We start from the raw sequence: 19640 nt of genomic DNA, 5'->3' as shown, positions 1-19640 counted from the left end.
TAGATTCATGTAACGGATCATAATTTTGCTGACTTTATGGATGGACCCCAAAAATCTCTCCTTTATTTCCCCTTATAGATGGCTTTGTCTCTTCATGACTGTTCTTCAATGTTCATGTCTGTGTTCAACCACCTTCAAGTACAGTGGGGGTCCCCGGTCTCTGCAACCCCCCCAAAAAAAGGTTTCAGTCTGAGAAGGTTGTGAATCGATGCTCTAGTGCAGGGGTCACCAACATGGTGCCTTCCCTCATGGACCATGTGGGGTGCCCTCATGAGCTCACCAATGAGCACCATCTAAAATCTGATTTACTTTCCAGGATTCAAACTCTCAAAAACAGAAGACAGATGTAGTTGGTACTTAGTAGAGTTAAATACTGCATCAACTTATAAAGTTTTAGTATTAAATTCATCTTTAAATGTTGTCAGTGTTAACATGTAGTGCACGTTTTCACTGAAACATTGTTACCAATGGTTTTAAGTGTTGCAGACACTGTCTACAGGTTGTGGTATGTTATGTAAAATATAATTTTAAAAATGCAAGGTGGATTAAATTTTTTTTCTTTACAAATGTCACATTTATATGACTATTAAAAGTTGTTTGTTAGTAGCTCGTAAAATGGGAAGATGATACTTTTCTATGAAATGTAATGAAAATGAAACAATTGCATAAATTAGAAGAGTTTTAGTATTAGAAGCGTTTCATGTTGGAACTAAAACATTTCCTTCCTTTTTAAGTTACTGCTAGCCTTCCTTATTATTTTACCCTCTAATCAAAGTGAAACTGAACATTTGGTTTTTAAGTGCTTTTCAAACTGGTAGCCCTTCAGATATACAGTACCTATGAAGTAGCACAGTTTCAGAAAGGTTGGTGACCCCTGCTTTAGTGAATACTGAAGAAATGACCAATAAATAGAGGTGTGTGTGAATCTAATGCTGCTGTTCCTCTCATCACCAGTGGGTGTCGCTGCTGAAGCTGGTACCCAAACCATCTGTCAGGGAGAGAGAGAGAGAGAGAGAGAGAGGCTCCTGTGCGCAGTGCTCCGGCCCGGCCGCTCCCTCCGTCCTCTCCACAGCTGGATGGATGTCGCTGCCTCGCCTTCTTCTTCCTCTACACAGCATCCCCAGCAACTGGACCTGACTGGTAACCGGGGTGCGATGACTGCTGCTAACCCGCTCTGCATGCTCTGAATTCCGGGGAGAGGGAATACACGCGTCGGCCGGAGGGGTGCGAAGAGGGACGAAGGGGAGGCTCTGCATCCCTCCGAGGGGATTTATTTACAGTAAGAGAGAGAGAGAGCAATGTCATCATCACACATCCTGTCTGTGGGAGATGAATAGTGTGTGTGTGTGTGCGTGCGCGTGTGCGTGTGTTTATTCTGTGTGCGCGTGCCAGATGTGATTGCTTGGTTCTGTGTCAGTTTATCACGAGGTGTGTAGTGCACGCGCTATGTGCTGCTGCTGCTTTGGCATTGATCATGAGATGAAAATGGAAATCTCCAATGTTACACATCTCCATCCATCCATCCATCCATCCAGTGGGGTGGGGGGGGATGAGTCTGATGCTTAAACGGTTTCCACTTTATGACTGACCTAAATTTGGTGGACTATAGGCTACATTAGGTTACAAGGTGAGTCCTTTGTGCTGCAGAGCTGTGGTGCTGGTTTTTGGTCTGTAGTTGTTTCCCTTCAGCCTTCAGTAGAACATGTGATCAGTGACAAACATCTCCTCACTGTGTGCCCTCTCTGATCTGCTCAGGGCTGCTTCCTTCTTCCCACTGAGACTGGAGTCATGAATCTCATTCATCACAAAACAAAGCGATGTTTGCTCATGTTGATTGTGTGTGGATGGCTGTTCTCTTTCCTCCCTCTTTTTTGTGTGCTGAATTAGCCTTTACAGCACATGTGTGGGGCCAAATCCGGCCCTTTAGACCAGTATTTTTAAGGGGTACTCAATGGTACTACAGGGGTTACTTGAGGTAGAGAGTGGCAAATTAACAAATGGTGTCATTCTTGGTCCTACCCCAGGCGTGAGATGACCCTAGATCAGGGGTGCCCAATCCTGGTCCTCAAGAGCCCCTATCTAGTATGTTGAAATGACCAGGATCGTTATCAGGCTTCTGCAGAGCTTGATGGTGAGTTAATCATTTGAATCAGGTGTGTTGGAAGAGGGAAACATCTAAAACATGCTGGATAGAGGCCCTTGAGGACCAGGATTGGGCACCCCTGCCCTATCTATAGATGATAAAAACTATAGAAATATATCTATTCACGAGCCACTAAATCTGGGTTTTTCAACCTTGGGGTTGGGACCCCATGTTTGGTTGCCTGGAGTTTAAACGAGGTCACCAAAAAAATTATAATAGATTTTTTTTTTTTTTTTTAATTCTTTAAAATATAAACCACGATCTTTAAACTGTATTTATATACATTCACTTTGTGAAATACACATCTAGTTCAACCAAAAATGCAGTAAGAAAAAGTATCTGAGCTCAAACATGATCAAAAACTAATTGTAGAATAAAAATGTCTTTGGGGTCACCAGAAATTATTGGTATCAAAATGGGGTCACGATCCAAAAAAAGGTTTGGAACAACTGCACTAAATACTGTTTTTACTCATTTACAAAATGACATTCTTTAAAATGCGTTATCACTATGCAAAGCAAATTTATTTTCATAGCGCATTTCATACACAAGGCAACTCAATGTGCTTTACATGATCAAAAAGTGCAACAGAAAACATTTTAAAGTACATTAAAATCAGCAGCTAAAACATTTAAAATCAGCAACAAACACATTACATCAACAACATGAACAAAAATCTCTGTCTCAATCATACGCAGTAGAGAAAGAGTGCTTTTAACTTTGATTTAAAAATGTTCACATTCGATGCTGACTCCAGTTTGTTCCACTTCTTTGCAGCATAACAACTAAACACAGCATCGCTGTGAACTCTGGTCTCCACTATCTGACCTGTGTCCATAGATCTGAGAGACCTGCTGGGTTCATACCTGACTAACATGTCACTGATGTATTCTGGATCAAACCCATTCACAGATTTCTACACCAGCAGCAGAACTTTAAAGTCTATTCTGAGGCTGACTGGGAGCCAGTGTAAAGACTTTAAAACTGGAGTCATGTGTTCTGACCTCTTTGTTCTGGTTAAGACCCGAGCTGCAGCGTTCTGAACCAGCTGTAGCTGTTTGATGCTCTTTTGGGGGATTCCTGTCAGAAGACCATTACAATAGTCCAGTCTGCTGGAGATAAAAGCATGGACCAGTTTCTCCTGATCTTTCTGAGTCATTAAACCTTTCACTGTGGAGATGTTCTTTAGGTGGTAGAAGCTGTTTTTGTGATAGATTTGATCTGACTGCTGAATGTAAGATCTGAGTCAATCAGAACACCAAGGTTTTTGACTTGGTCTTTAGCTTTTAAAGATCGAGACTCAAGATACTTGCTGACATCAGTCCTCTTTTCACTACTACCAAAAACAATCACCTCCATCTTATCATGATTTAGCTGAAGAAATTTTCACTCATCCAGTAGTTTACTTTTTCTAAACAGTCACACCTCAATGACACTATAGTCATCTGGGTTCAGTGATTAGATATAGTTGTCATCTGCTTCGCTCTGATACTCAACCTTGTTGACAGTTCTGTAAAATGTGTCCTAACGAAGCATATAAAGGCTAAACAGAAGGGGAACAAGAACAGAGCCCTGAGGAACCCCACAGGACATTGGTAATCTGTCAGATTCAAAGTTTCCAATGATTTACAAGTAGGACTTAAAACATTGCAAAACGGAAAAAGTAATGCAATCTGCACAACAAAATTGTATGATCCACAGTGTTGAATGCAGCACTTAGATCCAATGGTGAGAACAGATACTTTTCCTGAATCAGTGTTCAACATTATGTCATTGATCACTTTGATCATATACTTTGTTGAATGTTAAGAATTGACTCAGTTGGTTGAAGACAACCTTCTCAATGATCTTTGTCATGAATGGAAGGTTGCTGATTGGTCTATAGTTAGCCAGTATAGAGACATCCAGTGTTCTCTTTTTTAACAGAGGTTTCACAGCAGCTACTTTCAGGGATGTTGGTTCGGTGTCTGACTGGAATGAGCAGTTAATTATCTGACACGAATCAGTGACAATTGACTTCACAACACTTTTAAAGAAGTTTGAAGGTATTGTGTCAAGGCAACACGTTGATGGATTTAGCTGCTTTACAGTTTCCTCGATTGTTGACTCATCTCTCAGTGGTTGAAGCTGTTCCAAGCTTTTTGTTACTTTGCTGGTTTGTTATGATGTTTGACCTTTTTTTATTGAAATATACAGCAAATTCATTGCATTTTCCAGTTGACAGTAATTCAGGGGCTATCTGATCTGGGGGGGGTTGTCAGCTTTTAAATTGCAGAAAACAAAGTGCGTTGACGTTTTTAGCAATAATTTCAGAAAAGTATTGCTGCCTCGCTTTGAACAAGCTATCATTAAATTTATGCAGATTCTGCATTATCTGAGTCCTCCTCCAAGGTGTTTTCTGTGTCTGATTTTGATTGGAGCCACCACATCTGACATTACAGACTTTTGTATTAAACTCATCCAAGAGATTATCAACTGTCTCAGCACTCAAGGTTGGTGTCATCGCTATGGCTTCCATAAACTGTGCACGTGTTGTCATTTATGTACCTTTTCTAGTTCATTCCATTTTTCTGTCTTGGTTATTGGCGTGTTGCAATCAACTTGAATAGGTGCATATCGCCACCTACTGTACAGGAGTGATTCCATCATTATGCTCTATAGTTGTTTTTTTAAATAGTTTTCAAAGCTAAATTTTGCAGTCCAACAAAGAGGTTACTTCGATTCTGAAATAAGAGAAACGGGTACTTAGGCCAAAAAAGTTCTTAAACCACTACTTTAGATGAGTGGTTCTCAAACTTTTTTCACCAATTACCACCATAGAAAATACTTGGCTCTCCAATTACCACCATAATGACCAACATTAAGTTACATTAAACCAACATTAAAAAACAGTAGCGTAGTAGGCCTCAGTATTCATTAAAAACGAGGCAGAGATTTTATTTAACAAGTATTTAATATTGTTGGCCATTGTAACAGTACAGACAGTTTGAACAATAACACTGCTTAAAATAAAATATAGGAAAATAAAACACTACTTAAATAATGAATCAAATATATTAATTGGCGTACCACTAGATGAAGCCCACGTACCACTAGTGGTTCTCGTACCACAGTTTGAGAAAAACAGAAAACAAGCATTAATTATTGTCCAAATTACGAAATTAGCTTGGATACTTAAATACACAAATTCAATGAAACTCCACAATATTTGGTGGATCACTATTTTCCCATGCTTTTTCACGACTTAACAATTTTAAGTTCAAAATGACTACAAAGAACTCAATTTTCCTGCAATTATATCACATAACTTCTGCAAATTAACTACAAATCTGCCACAAAATCAATGAAATTTAAAAGAGAAAATCCTGCAGGGACTAATATCTGTCACATATTGCTTCTTGGATATTGTTGACGGCTTACATACTTTATGATTTATATGTAGTGTTGAGTACAAACTTGGGGGACATTATTGTTGAAATTGCTCGTTTTCCCGCCTAAAATCTGCGGCCCACTTAAGCTCAAACTACTTCGTATTTGGCTCCTGCTTTATGCATTTCAAACTAAGATGTAATGTTTGAGTGATCGCGCCAATGAGCAGCCGACTCTCTCATCCATCTTTTATATCTATAATCCTGATTGGCAGCCAACGACTATATCACATGTCCACCACATGCTCACTTAAAACACTCATCTTTAGGAGTGTAAGATGAACCTGAAGTCATTGCACAATATCTTGCACAAGACCTGGACCAAGATGGTTCAAGCAAAATATATAAATAAATAACCTAAATAATTACTACATTACTTCTCCTCATAGTAGTGAACATCTGTCACACTATCTATTAAATGTGAAATGCGTTTATATTGAATGTGAATATCTGCATCGAAACTTTTTCCACAAAGGACCAAACATAATGTAAAGTAGTACCTATAAATCAAATATTAGCCTGTGATATGACCAAAGCTTCTGTTTTGTGCATTTTTTCTTAAACCTCGTGTTCTCTTACTGTTGGTCTTTGCCAGAACATTTACTGTATATCAGTACTCACGTTACTGTAGTTGATTTGCGGCTATTTATACTTTTTGAGTACGACAAAAACCGGAATCACACCGAGGCTAAATATCTCTATTGATTCGCCTCCTTTCAAAGTTCTGAAAGCATTTTAAGCGAGAAAGTGACCAAGTAGAATATCAACATGTGGTCATTTGATCCATAAAACTCGCAGAAACGCATTTCATTCTGACATTTCGAAGACCTGCCATTGTGCTACTGACAAAACTTAGTTTACTTCAAAAGTTCCAGTTAACTTGGAAAACAAGAGCGTTAAACTACTGGTAGACAAGGAGATACTTTTGTTTTGAAAAAGAGATGTTTGTTTTTTAGCTTGAAGTTGGTCCCTAGCAATGCATCATGGGGCGGTGAGCCCACGGTGCCTTTTTAAAAAAATGCCCCGATATATTATACGTCTAGGTATTTCTCGCATACTCAATTTTTCAATACTATCCAAAGTGAGCGCCCTACATACTCAGTTTTACGTCAAACTTAGTATGTTAGTATGCCATTTCAAACACAGCACATGTGTAAAACTGCTGTTTTTTGATAGAGATGATCAGATTGTGATTGGCTCTGAAATTTGGTGAAGATACTCTGATCCAAATAAGGAACATCACTGGGTGAACTTTCTTCTCAGATCAGTTTTATTTGCTGTATAACCTGCTTTAGTTATGGCAGCTCTACCTAGTGTCGTCTTACGTTCGGGGCAATACTTGTTGCATATTTAATACAATTATAACTAATTAACAACAGACACCGGGTTGCATTTGGTCTGCGCGTCGTAGTTTGGACACCCCGTTATGGAAGATGGAGCAACGATTTGGTTGTTGGCACTGGCTCTGTTATGGACCCAATGTTTCTAACAGTACACTGCAACTAATGTTTTACATTTTAAAATGAATTCATTGATTTGTTTTCTTGTATCCATCTGAGAAATCGTAACAAAGCATACTGTGAATATATTAGCTAGAGGACTGTTTGTTCAAAAGATGCATACACTGAATATTAAACGTGACAGGAATTTGTGCAACTTTGGCAAACTTGTTAGTTTCTTTGGACTTTATGTTTTACATGGAAGGTTTTTACCACATTTATAACCATTAACTTGCTCCTCAGTGACCAGCTGACTTAATACTTTCATAAAGAGTCATTTTCATGTCAGCTCTTTTCTCATGTGGCCTCTCGGCCTGAAGACATCGGCATCTGTTCGTTTGCTCTATTATTCTGGACTGCCAGCTTGTGTTTACGGACTGCGACTCGCTAGTTTTACAACATCTTAAAGTGATGGGCTAAACAAACAGGGCCCCATTGACTACTGTTCTCTATTTTAATATGTAATTAAACAGCATCTTTTCTCTAAATATTGATGTTTTAGGTGCACACCGTGAGATCAACAAAGCTTTAAGAGTAACATCCGTAATACAATTGTAATCCAGGCCTCTCCAAGCCCTCTCCTCCCAATCAATTTCTCTAATTGCCAAAGATTCATAGTGGGATGGTAGAGTGACCCCGATAACTGTGTCCCTGGTGGAATTTCTGGAAAGTGATGAACTCTGCTATGGTTCAGAGAACAAGAAGCATGTTATCATCCAAAGACTTAGCTCAGCTCCCCAAGCCTCACCTGCTTCATTAAGTTCTCATATTCAGCTGATGATGTACTGTATGTGTTGTGGACAAACATTAAATACTTCCAAATGGTGATCCAAGACATAGAAACAGATTTAATAAAAGTAGCAACCTGTATTGTTGGATAGTGTTTGCAAGGGTTCTCAACCTTGAGGTTGTGAGACACTGAGAGGGGGTCACCATATGCCTGTAAGAAACTCAGAATATTTTCTTTTAACAATTTGAGCCCATTTTTGCTTGTTTTGTCCCATCATCACGACTACACCAAACTTGCCATATTTTAACCTGTTTTCATCACTTTTTCTTGCCACGTTTTTGCTCCTTTTAATGGATTTTTTTTTTCTACATTACTCCCATTTTTGCCACTTCTTAATCAAATTTCAATGCCTTTTCAACACATTTTTCTACTTTCAAGACATTTTCCGCACTTATAATCCCTTTCCACCACTTCTCCCTCCTAATGTTGCATATATGTTGACCCCTTATTGTCAATTTTGACCTCTTTTCACCATATTTCATGCTTATTTTTGCCACGTTTACCACAATCATGATTTGTCATTAGTTTAAACTAATTGTTCTAATAATGACTGTGGTAGGATGACTGGCAGCTGAGGGGACGGACAGACTTGAGAGCAGAATTCAGTTTAAACTTTTTCTATTTATTTTTCTTCTTTGTCACATATTTACAGTGAATCCCCAAAACGGTAAACCAAAAACTGAGCAAACACAAAAGAAAAGGGCATTGGGATGCCAGGCTACATTTCACAAATCCTGAACATAGAAGCTCTGTTTGTTTTGCTGTCAGCTTTAACAGTTCAGCTCACTCATGGCTCCTCCCTCCAGCCTGTCTGTACCTGTAACTCCTCCCACAGGCAAACCAAACCCAATCTAAAGTCAGTTAACTCCATAACAAAATAATTTCTGAAACAACATACAAAACATGAATTATCCAAGCATCCATAATGAATTAATGTTAATTCATTCACCTTCAATGTTTTAATAATCCATAACAAACAAAAATTACACAAACACACCTGTACAAATGGTTTGTCCCAACAACAGCCCACCAAACACCCCTATTTACATGACTTGGTTTAGTCCCTCTGGTTTCCTACAAACCTGGAAGTGCTGCTGTCAAAATGGTGGTGAGTTAGCTGCTAACAAACAAATGCTGGTGCCGTTGAAGTTGTTTGACCGGTAACATGGTTATTGAAGAGGGTGCACAAGCATAATGAAACTAGAACAATGATATAATAGACAGATGAATGGAAAGATGATGGCAGTAGCAACAAGTCAACAGATGTTAAGCTGCCGGCATTAGCTCACTGGGCTCACTCCGTAACCATGACACTTTAAACCTTTTTTTTTTTTTTCTTCCTTACTCACTTTTTCTCTTCGTTTTTGCAACTTTTAACCAATTTCCGTATTTTTAAAAATCCCATTTCACGACCCTTTCCAGGATTTTTGGTCACTTTTAGCCCATTTTATTTTGGATTAAAAAATCTTCGACAACTATGTACTATGGCCCAATTAATAATAAACTTCCTGGATAACGGTGGATATTCAGAGAAATAAATAAATGTTATCACAGATTCATAGAATAATCATTTTGCTGACTTTATGGATGGACCCAAAAAAGCTCTCCCCTTTATTCCCCCTTATAGATGGCCCTGTATCTACATAATATCACATATGTTGACCCATTATTATCACTTTAACCTCTTTTCACCATATTTTATGCTCATTTTTGCCAATCTAACCATATCCACGATTTGTTATTTGCCCGGTTTAAACTAATTGTTCCTACTTTATAAAATTACATTATTTAATTTCTGTGTTTTTTAAAATCCCATTTATACCTTTTCTGTAATTTTTGGTCACTTAACTCATTTCATTTCAGATTAAAACAATAATTTGTCTTTAAAATGACGATATACTATAGCCCAAATAATACTAAACTTCCTGGATAACAGTGGATATTATTCAGATAAATAAATAAATGATTCATAGAACAATGGGCCCCAAAAAACTCTCCCCTTTATTCCCCCTTATAGATGGCCCTGTCTACACATGACGGTTCTTCAATATTCATATCTGTGTTCAACCACCTTCAGGTACAGTGGGGGTCCCTGGTCTCTGGCACCTTTATTTTGGGGGGTCGCAGGCTGAAAAGATTGAGAACCACTGGTTTAGTGTATTATTTTACTAAGACCTTATAAGTAGCTCATTGTTCGCACAATGTCCAAAACTATAGAAACTTGCATCAAATATCATCAAGTACAGTAACAGTGGTTCAAAGGTACAGCAAATTTCCAAGTGTCTTGCACCAACAACCATCATAACAGCGAAGCAGTGCTGAGATTAAAGAAGAAACCCCTGGAAGAAAAGCATCCATTTCTGCTGGTTTCTACTAAACCACTAGGGATATTACAAACACCCTATATACCGCATATAGGAGGCTGCCAAATACTTAATTAGTATGAAACATCTTATGACCTACTTGTATAGTGGCATTAGCATGCTTTGGTAACTTCAAAGTTAATGTTTTTAATATGAGCGCTTGTTATTTTATTTAAACTGTTCCAATCTTTGCCATGGAAGACTGCACAAATGAAATGGCATAAAAATGTAACTTGGGAGATGCTGATGCTAGTGATTATAATTATGTAAAACCAATGAAAACATTATGTTTGTATATGATTAGTCTATGGTGCTCAGCTACTCCCCCATTTACTATTATGGCCAATAGTAAGGCTGTAAATGACCAGTTTTGTGACATAACCATATTGATTTTTTGGACAACGGTACGATATTTGCAGAGGTCACAAAGACATTTGATTCAGGGACCTTTGATCAATTAAAGCACATCTGTCAAACTCATAGCCCGGGGACCAAATCCGGCCTTTTGGAGTATCCAATTTGGCCCGCAGGAGAAAGTAAAAATGACTGTGTAAATTAAACTCAACGATATTTGCAGGTGCTCAGTTTTCCCAGTACTTACTGTATATTACATGATTGTAGTTATTTTTAATGTTAAACTGTTAAAAAATTGTAATATTTCCCCAAAATAAATAGAAAGTGGTCACAAAATCTAGGAAAATTAAAGTGAAGATCCTGTTGGGACTAATATCTCCTTTTTCTTGGATATTGTCAGTTACTTAACCATTTTGTAGTTTATGCACCGGTATTTGTAGAAGTGAAAATTATTCCACAATAACGTTGAAATTACTCGTTTTCCTGCTTAAAATCTGTTGCCCACTTGAGATCAAACTGCTCCCTATTTTGCCTGAACTAAAATGAATTTGAGACCCCTGAATTAAAGACAATATTGTTTACTCATTTAAAGCATTATAACTAAAGCTAGAAAAAAAAATGTTTTAATTTTATGGCTAAAACTTTTAAATGAAAATCATTATTTTGACCAAAAAGGCGTATCCCAATGAAAACGATGTTGATCGATTTGAGTTTCCATTGATTCAAACTGTGTATTACCATTGGTGGACACGATTAGCACGAATGTTCTTGTGTTTCTAAACAACCTCAGTGGTAACGTGAAAAAGAGAAAATGACAATCAGGGTCTGTGATAGGCTTTGCCGGAATAAAAAACATGTACTATCATTGTGTGAGTCAGCCTTGAGTTGTCCTACGATAATCTCTGATGATAACCTTGTTCTGAGATGTGCATGATGAGAGAGAGAGAGCGAGAGTGGGGAATGAGAGCAAAACTAGGACTGGGTTGCCAGATCATTGTGTTCAATCATGGCAGCATCTGATTCATATCACTGCAGGCAACCCCTCCCTTCTTCACTGAATAGATGGGAAGATGGGTTGCCTGGTCAACAAGCTTTCTATTCTGTGCACCACTGAGAACAGCAGTACAATGTAGAGGTTTTCTCATGCATAAAAAAAGAATTGTATTTACAACACTATCAAAACACCTTTTTGTGATATATAAAAAAAACACAAATGATAAGGCAAGGCAAATTTATTTGTATAGCATCAGATCTGAGTCAATCAGAACACCAAGGTTTTTGACTTGGTCTTTAGCTTTCAAAGATCGAGACTTAAGAGACTCGCTGACAGCAGTCCTCTTGTTACCGAAGACCATCACCTCCATCTTATGATTTAGTTGAAGGAAGTTTTCACTCATTCAGCCTTTTAGTTTTTCAAAGCGGTCACTTAACACCTCTATAGGACCATAGTCATCTGGGTTCAGTGATGGATATAGTTATCTGTGTAGCTCTGATAATCAACCTTACAGTTGTGTAAAATTTGTATTCAAGGAAGCATATAAAGGCTAGACAGAAGGGGTCCAAGAACAGAGCCCTGAGGAACCTCACAGGACATTGGTAACCTGTCAGATTCAAAGTTTCCAATGTTTACAAAATAACTTTGCTCCTCCAAGTAGGACTTAAACCATTGCATTACTTTTCCATTTAGTCCAATCCAATCCTTGCAATAAATTTGTATGGTCCAATAAAGAACTAATGTTAATTTAGACAGAATGAACATAATTTATTTGCATAAACAATGTACGAGAAATAGTTTTATTGATGCTTGTCTTAAATGTGACAAAATATCATATTTCCTTGTCTCCACTCGAAAAATTACATTTTTTTTTAAATTTATTTCGGCCTCTGAAACCTTTGCATGTAAACACTAAGCAAACAAAATACAAAAGGAAAAAGAAAATGCCATAACTAAATGAATAGAAATGAATGTACAGTATATATATATAACCCTTGTAAATAATTGCATCTATTTTTTATGAATACACATATTTTAAATAAATTGAATTATAACCAATGTACACACACCAATCTGTGTCTATACAATATAAGAATACAACATGTATAACACCAATATATAGTGATTTTTCTATGCTTACTTGAACATGAGCACACATGCTCTTTTGTCTGCTATCCCATTCTTGCATACTGGGAAGGCCATGGACCCTGAATGTGTTTCCAGTCAATTACTGGGATAACATACAGAAACAGATTCACCTTCACTCTGTGGAAACCATCAATAATGTGCAGAATAAGTTGCTGCATCGCAGAAAAATGATTCTTGGAGCTAGAATTAAGGTCACTGTTAAATCTACAAACTATTCCTCCGCATTTACAGCTGGGACACACCTCAACATATGTGTATTATAGAAAAAAGGGACAAAGAAGGCTTTTTCATCACAGAAACTAGTAGAATTCCTCTGTTGTGAATTGAAGACGAAGTTAGCCTACATGTTTACTCGAAGGTCCTGGTGTTGGCAACTCAAAATCTGAAACAATTTCATTGCTAATAGTTTTAGTCAACAGGCAAACTGCTGATTCTGAAGGCCTCGAGGCAGATTTTATCAACAGATGGAGAATGGTTAGTCATGTACAGCTCTCTTTAAAAAAAAAACAAAAAAAAAAAACATCATTGTTTATTGATTTCCCAGCAGCCTTTTCTCTCAGCTTTGCCCTCTGCCCTAAGTAAGCTAGGATAAACCCTATAGAGGTCAATAAACTAGATCAAAACCAAACATTTACTCAGGATGGGTTGTTGTTGTTGAATGATTTGAAATGAGAGCAAGACTGGGAAGCTTGTCAAAAACTTAACGTAACTCATTTTGCATGCATTTGTACAATAGATTGGGGTGACCATATTTAGTTTTCCAAAAAAGAGGACACTTGGACCAACCTCGGCATACTCAAAGTAAAATACTAGCTCCAAAAAAGCAGAAAAACATTGCTTCATTCAGAAATTAAACTTATCTTACCTCAAACTTCCTATATTCTAAGTTTCTCCCTGTGGTTCTTTCATTTTTAAACCCCTCTCTGAACTACCATGGAGGTTTTATCATTCGGGAGGGTCTTCCTGTTAAATTTCTTTCATTAAATCGACCAGTATTTGGTCTCTTTCAATCCATCTTGGACTTTAGTCTTTCTATTCTCTCTGCTGTGTCAAAACGAAGCGTCATCTTTATGATTCCGTCATTTGTGCATAAAATTACTTTCATGATCCTGACTTTAAATAGCAACTCTTTAGCTTTCAGAAACTGGTAGAATTTCTCAGATAGAGCAAATATTTGCAGAGTTACAGTCAGGGTCCCTGGGAAACCCAGACGTTTTCACGAGTTTTTAAAATCTGGCTGGACGTTCCAGACAAGACATGAGAAGAGGACATTTTTGGGTAATTCCAGACGTATGGTCATCTTTCCATAGATGCTCCGACCTTCTGCAATGTCACTTTAGTTTCTAGCTAAGATACTACTTCCTGTAATGAATTTGCAATGAACCTAGCACATGTAAAAAGACTTGCTAGCATAATGCTCTCATCGATGTGGTGGACGTCTGTTGTTTACACTTCGACTGGACACCCATCTTAGTTGAGTTAGCATCACCATCACAACCCTCCCCTTTCTCCCCTGTATCTCCCCATTGTGGGTCCAGCTGAATCACTAATGGATGATGGCAAGCAGCAGATGCACTTCGTCTCCCTGTTTCAAGCTCTGAGTGGTTTTCCTTCTCCTCCTGCCTTTAAAAGTACAGAGGATCAGATCCATAGCTTTATGGAGAAAGCAACGACTGTTTTTCAAATACATAGTTTTTCAGCTGAGCGCAAACTTAACCAGTACTAAAAAACCTTCGAACCTTCCCCCGACAACAATGCTCATGTGCCAATTGTAGGGGAAAGTGTAGTATTGATTTCTGTATGCTCTCCTAAATAATGACATTTTGTTTAATTTAGCCACCTTATTGAGCTGGCCTGGGTGTGCTGAGACAATAGGCCACAGCGCAATTTTAATCACTGCATTCCATTAGCAAATTAATGAGTAATGGATGAATGAGAGGTAGATTTTTATCCCCGGTATGAGCCAAGTTGAGGCCAAAGCTGTCAGCATTGTTTCAGTGAATTCACAATCCCCTCGGTGTCTGGCAAAGCCAGACCCCGCCTGTCTCTCTGTTAAAAGGGAGACAATAATACTCTTCCTAATCCACCTCTCACTGCACCGCTCACCCGATCAATCCCCCATGGAGAGGAGCATTGCCAATTTGTGGTCGTCATGGCAATGTAGACTCTTTGCTGTGATGTCAGGCAGGTGTAGTGTTGCTACTTGGGCTTGAAACAAGTTTGACCCTTTTGTCAAGGATAATGAGCTGTCATGGTAGTGACTCTTCGTCTATGAGTTCAGGTCAACACAGTCTAGAAACCAATTAGCTTGGAGAGTAAGGAAAACTTATTATGGGATAGTTTCCCTTTATTTGGTCGATTGGTGCTTTTTGTTTGTTCATTACATCCCGCAGGTGCTAGATTGAGAATATGAACCATATCAAAACTTTATGTATGCATAGAATATTCCCAACAGCGTCTTTTGTGCTATAGTTGGTTAGTTAACAACAAAAATGGTTCAGATCATGTTTGTCAGTGAAACAAACAAATAAAAGACTGCAAATGTGTAATTTAGATATATGTAAGTAGTGGTTCCCAACCTTTTTCTGGTCATGACCCCATTTTTGATATCACAAATTTCTGGTGACCCCAGAGACTGAATTAGTTTTTGCTCACGTTTGTTATAGTGTTATGAAATTTATATATAGATTTATAGTTGAAAAATGTAAGTATAAGAATACAGTTGTTTGATACATAGTTGCACGGTACCCACGCTACCCAGCGGTGCCACATTGTAACGGTTCCTACTACACTAGATATTCTACACGTCGGTCCTACCGTGGATTGCTATACTACCGGTGCCAGTTTACGCTACATAGCAGCCGCCTCTACTGTCCTCTTGGCTTCTCAGTGCATGCTACTCCCTTGTAAACAAACCCACATGGCAACTACTGTAACCGAACTACACAGCTGCGGAATGATTGGCTGTTTGCCTGTTACTGATGACGTCCTGGGATATGATGGGCTGTTTTTGCACACTGGGTCCGCCCGCGTGTTTCTGCCTGCAAGAACAAACTCCATGAAGACAGCTCCACTGTGATGGAAATGAACTTCAAAACTGCGTTGTCAGTGGCATCACTAATTTTTCCAAAAAAAAAAAAAAACTCCAAAAGTCACATTTGGAACTATTTTGGCTTTAAAAAAGGCACAGACGGTAAAGCAATAGACGATGGCCATCCGCTGTGCAGACGTTGCCACCAAGCTATAGGAGCCAAAGGAGGGAACACATCCAACCTCCTAAAACACCTGCTGTCGTCACCCAGATTTGTCGAATACCAGGTGAGTATGTCCTGTTTATTTTTTCATTGGCTAATATTAGGCTATATGCTCCGTGTACAGGCTGAGGAATGAAGAGTTAAAGGATGTCAAAGCATAAAGCATCTAGAAAATGCGTAAGAATATAGTTTTCACAGGGAATCAGTTCCTGTTTGTTGTATTTTGTCCTCTATGGTTTACAATGTTGGAGAAGAAGCATTATTGTCAAATAGACTTCTTTTTTTTAAAAGACAGTGGATTTGTTGATTATTTATATTAGCTAAACATAAATGTAATGTTTGAATATAATGTTCAAAGGAAACTGAATGATAATTTAATTTCAACCATATAAAAATCTAGCTTCATTTATTTGTTTTATTGCTTATGTGCTTTTGTTCATGTACTCTTGTTGACCCAGTTATAAACTAAAACCATTAGGACTATTAAGGTAATTCATGTTATGTATTTACCATCACTTATTTCAGAGAGAGCCATCCAATCCAAAAGGGAAGCAATCCATGGCCAAGACCATACCTGAAATGTATGAGTAAAAAAATAAAATATATGCCAACTTCAAAGGAAGCCACAACGTTGAACAGAGCAGTGGCTGAATTCACACTGTGCAAATGGTAACAGAGAGCTGGGAGATGGGTGCATGGTGCATGGGGTGCTCTGAGATTAACAGTGACCGCAATGCTGCAAACCTACTGGAAACCCTGGATGAAACGATGGAAGACTGGATTATGGACAACAAGATGCAAGATGTCCGCTATCACAACTGACACTGCATCAAACCACATAACAGCCTTTTCACAAAGATATACCTGGATACCATTGGACATAATCTCAATTTGGTCACTGACAAAGCGCCTGCTATCGACAGGGTGTCATCCTCCTTATGCAGACTACGGAAAACTGTCTCTGCTTTTTCCTGCTCACCAAAGATGTCCAGGCTAAAGGATGACCAATACACAGCAAATTCAACATGAGCTTGATGTCTCCGCTGATCTTTGTCATTCTGGCATGTGATGGACATAACATTCTGAGACTCTGCCACTCTTCTCCCAATATGCACGAAATTACTTGTGCATTTCAGCATCCAGCTGTGCCTCTGAATGGGTGTTGCTTTCGACTTAATCATAAAACAGTGAAAATACTATCAATTGCATGCGCGGTTTTACACTTTTAACCAGAAACAAATTTTAAAAAGGCAATTTATTATTACTGTAATTTCCGTTAGCTGCACAAAATGAGAACAGAAATACACAAAATGACAATTGCGCAAAACGGCAACAAAAAATCAAACCAAACAACTATAAATACACACAATATTAAACAAAAAATATGTATAAAACAATACACACAATGAATCTGGAAAAAAAAATACACAACGCACTATTTCCCTTTTTCTTGCACAGATTGGTCATCACATATGACATGGGCAAACAGGAGCGGAGAGGACTGTGGGTCGCCACTAAGGCAGTGCCCCGTATCTTAGATGAGAAGTGAATGTTGATGATTTGCTGTGATAAAATTTGCCCATCTTCGTCAATGACGGACACATTTTAACTAGTAGAAGTAGTCAATAAAATGTTTGGTCAAATTCAATTATGCACACACTGGTATCTGCACTTATCACTTTTCTTTTATTAGTTCTTTATTCTTACACATTTGGTATTAGACCTTTTCAGATGTTTTAATAAATGCATGATGCATGGATTTGGTAGGAATTCCTCTGATGCACATGGTAGAGTTGACTTGAGAGGAAAGGACAGCAGTTGCGGTACCTGTCACTTCCTGTATTTGTTCCATTCAGATGTCTTGGGTCAGTGGTGCAATCCTACATCCATCGGCACACACAAGCGTTTGTTTCTAGACCAGAACCCAGGTGTTTGTCTTAGTTCTCTACCAAAGTTCAAAGGTCAACACAAACCACAGTGACAGAACAATCACATCCAATCTTAGTTTATCCAACATGTACTTCTACCAATTCTGGGCAAAATGTTCCCTTCCCCCCGTTTTTCCTTCCTGAATAAAAAGGCTTAATGTTTTTTTTTTTTTATTTTTAATTTTTGTTTTTGTACTTTCTCTGCACATGCTGTCGAAGGTCAACACTACAAGAAGTGCCATCTTCTAAAGACAGCAATGCATGTTTTGTTATTGCAATTAAATAAATGCATTTATTTTATTGCATAATTGTGACCATCAGCCCTCCCTAAGGAAGGGCAAGAAACGCTTTATTATAGGGAGGATATAAAAAGAGAGGGCAGTGTTACACCGAGGTGAGGGGGAAGGGAACAGGGAAGAGGGAGTCAGGGTAGGGTAAGCCCGAGCAGTAGCTACCCCCAGAGCCATCCCTATCTCGGACCCACCCGGCCCTGGGCCACAAACCCCGCCACCCTAGGCCACCCCCAATCTAACCCTCCCAGCACGGTACCCCCCCCCATGTTAATGTAGATATTTATTTTTGCCTTCTGGTCTTTCTAGTGTTTGACGCTGTGGGTTTTGAAGCATCGTTGGCTGAAGCCTGATAGCAGCTTTTTTGTTCTCACTCTTATGTGTAAGTGGCTCTTACACAATTATAATGGAGGTTTTTAATCCATAATGCTGCAGAATGAGAGACCTTGTTACCCAGGCAGCTTTTCAAACTAAAAGGTAAAAAAGATGACATTCTGTGGTCGGGCTCTCGTTCATCACTTATCACCTTAATGAGAATAATTCACTCTGCTTTTTCCTTTTCCACTTGTGCTTCTTTGGAGCTGGCAGAGGATAAATCTATACAAACCTCATGACTGGAAATAGGAAGAGGGGTTTCATTTTAGTATTAATTCAGGCAGCCGATTACCGGTTATTTTCTGCTAAATTTCCCTTCAGAAATGGCCTTTTTCCTGTTATCATTGGGTTGTATTTGCTTTTTGGTATTTCAAAAATCTTTATTAAATCACAATTTACCATCACTACGGACTGGAATCCTGGGTGTTTCATGAAGGTGGGATGATGCACTGAATTCACGATAAAATACAATGCGATAATGGACATGCAATGACGATAAATATTTACCTTATACTGAAAGACTGAAAATTAAACATGCTTAATTTACTTTTATACTTACTCTGCTATTAGGGGTCATTATTCAGCCCAATTTCTAGATTGTATTCCAAATAATGAAGTCTCAATTTGATTACAAACTGTTTTTTTTTCTTTTTTTTTTATCATCAACTATGAGCCACTATTGATCTTCATCAGTCAGCTGCTGAATTATTTGACTTCTCTTTTGAGCAACACCTCACAGTACCTTCAATATTGGATAATTAAATCAAAATATCCAAATTAGGAGCACTTGCGTGGTTTGTATTAATTTAAATTTTTTTTTTAAATTCATCACTTTGAATAATACAATGTAATGAATAGTTTATTGATTTTTTTTTTTTTTTACGACCTCTACTGGGTACGGCCATTGAAACTAATAGGAATATAAAAAAACATTAAAAACTAACCATAATAATCTGGTGTGTAGTAGAAATTTTACTATCACGATATCATGTCACCTTTAGTGTTTCATTATTTTCCTTGAACATGTCATTTGAACCACCATGTTTATAAACCATGTATATGTGAAGGCTTTT

At 38.2% G+C, this 19640-nt stretch overlaps 1 protein-coding gene across 8 annotated transcripts in view; it reads left to right on the top strand.

Annotated features, from left to right (window-relative positions):
- Positions 1-1026: 1026 nt before the first annotated feature.
- The window catches only part of ctnnd2b (catenin (cadherin-associated protein), delta 2b), a 202819-nt gene continuing 184205 nt past the window's right edge, over positions 1027-19640 (top strand). For all 8 annotated transcript variants that reach the window (XM_028472673.1, XM_028472678.1, XM_028472677.1 and 5 more), the window contains exon 1: positions 1027-1279. The gene's annotated coding sequence lies outside the window, so the exon portion shown is untranslated. The remainder of the gene's footprint in view (positions 1280-19640) is intronic.

This window comes from Gouania willdenowi, chromosome 17 (assembly GCF_900634775.1).
Source record: "Gouania willdenowi chromosome 17, fGouWil2.1, whole genome shotgun sequence".
Classification (NCBI taxonomy): domain Eukaryota; kingdom Metazoa; phylum Chordata; class Actinopteri; order Blenniiformes; family Gobiesocidae; genus Gouania; species Gouania willdenowi.
The sequence above is the reverse complement of the archived record's forward strand: the minus strand, read 5'-3'. Positions and strand labels throughout refer to the sequence as shown.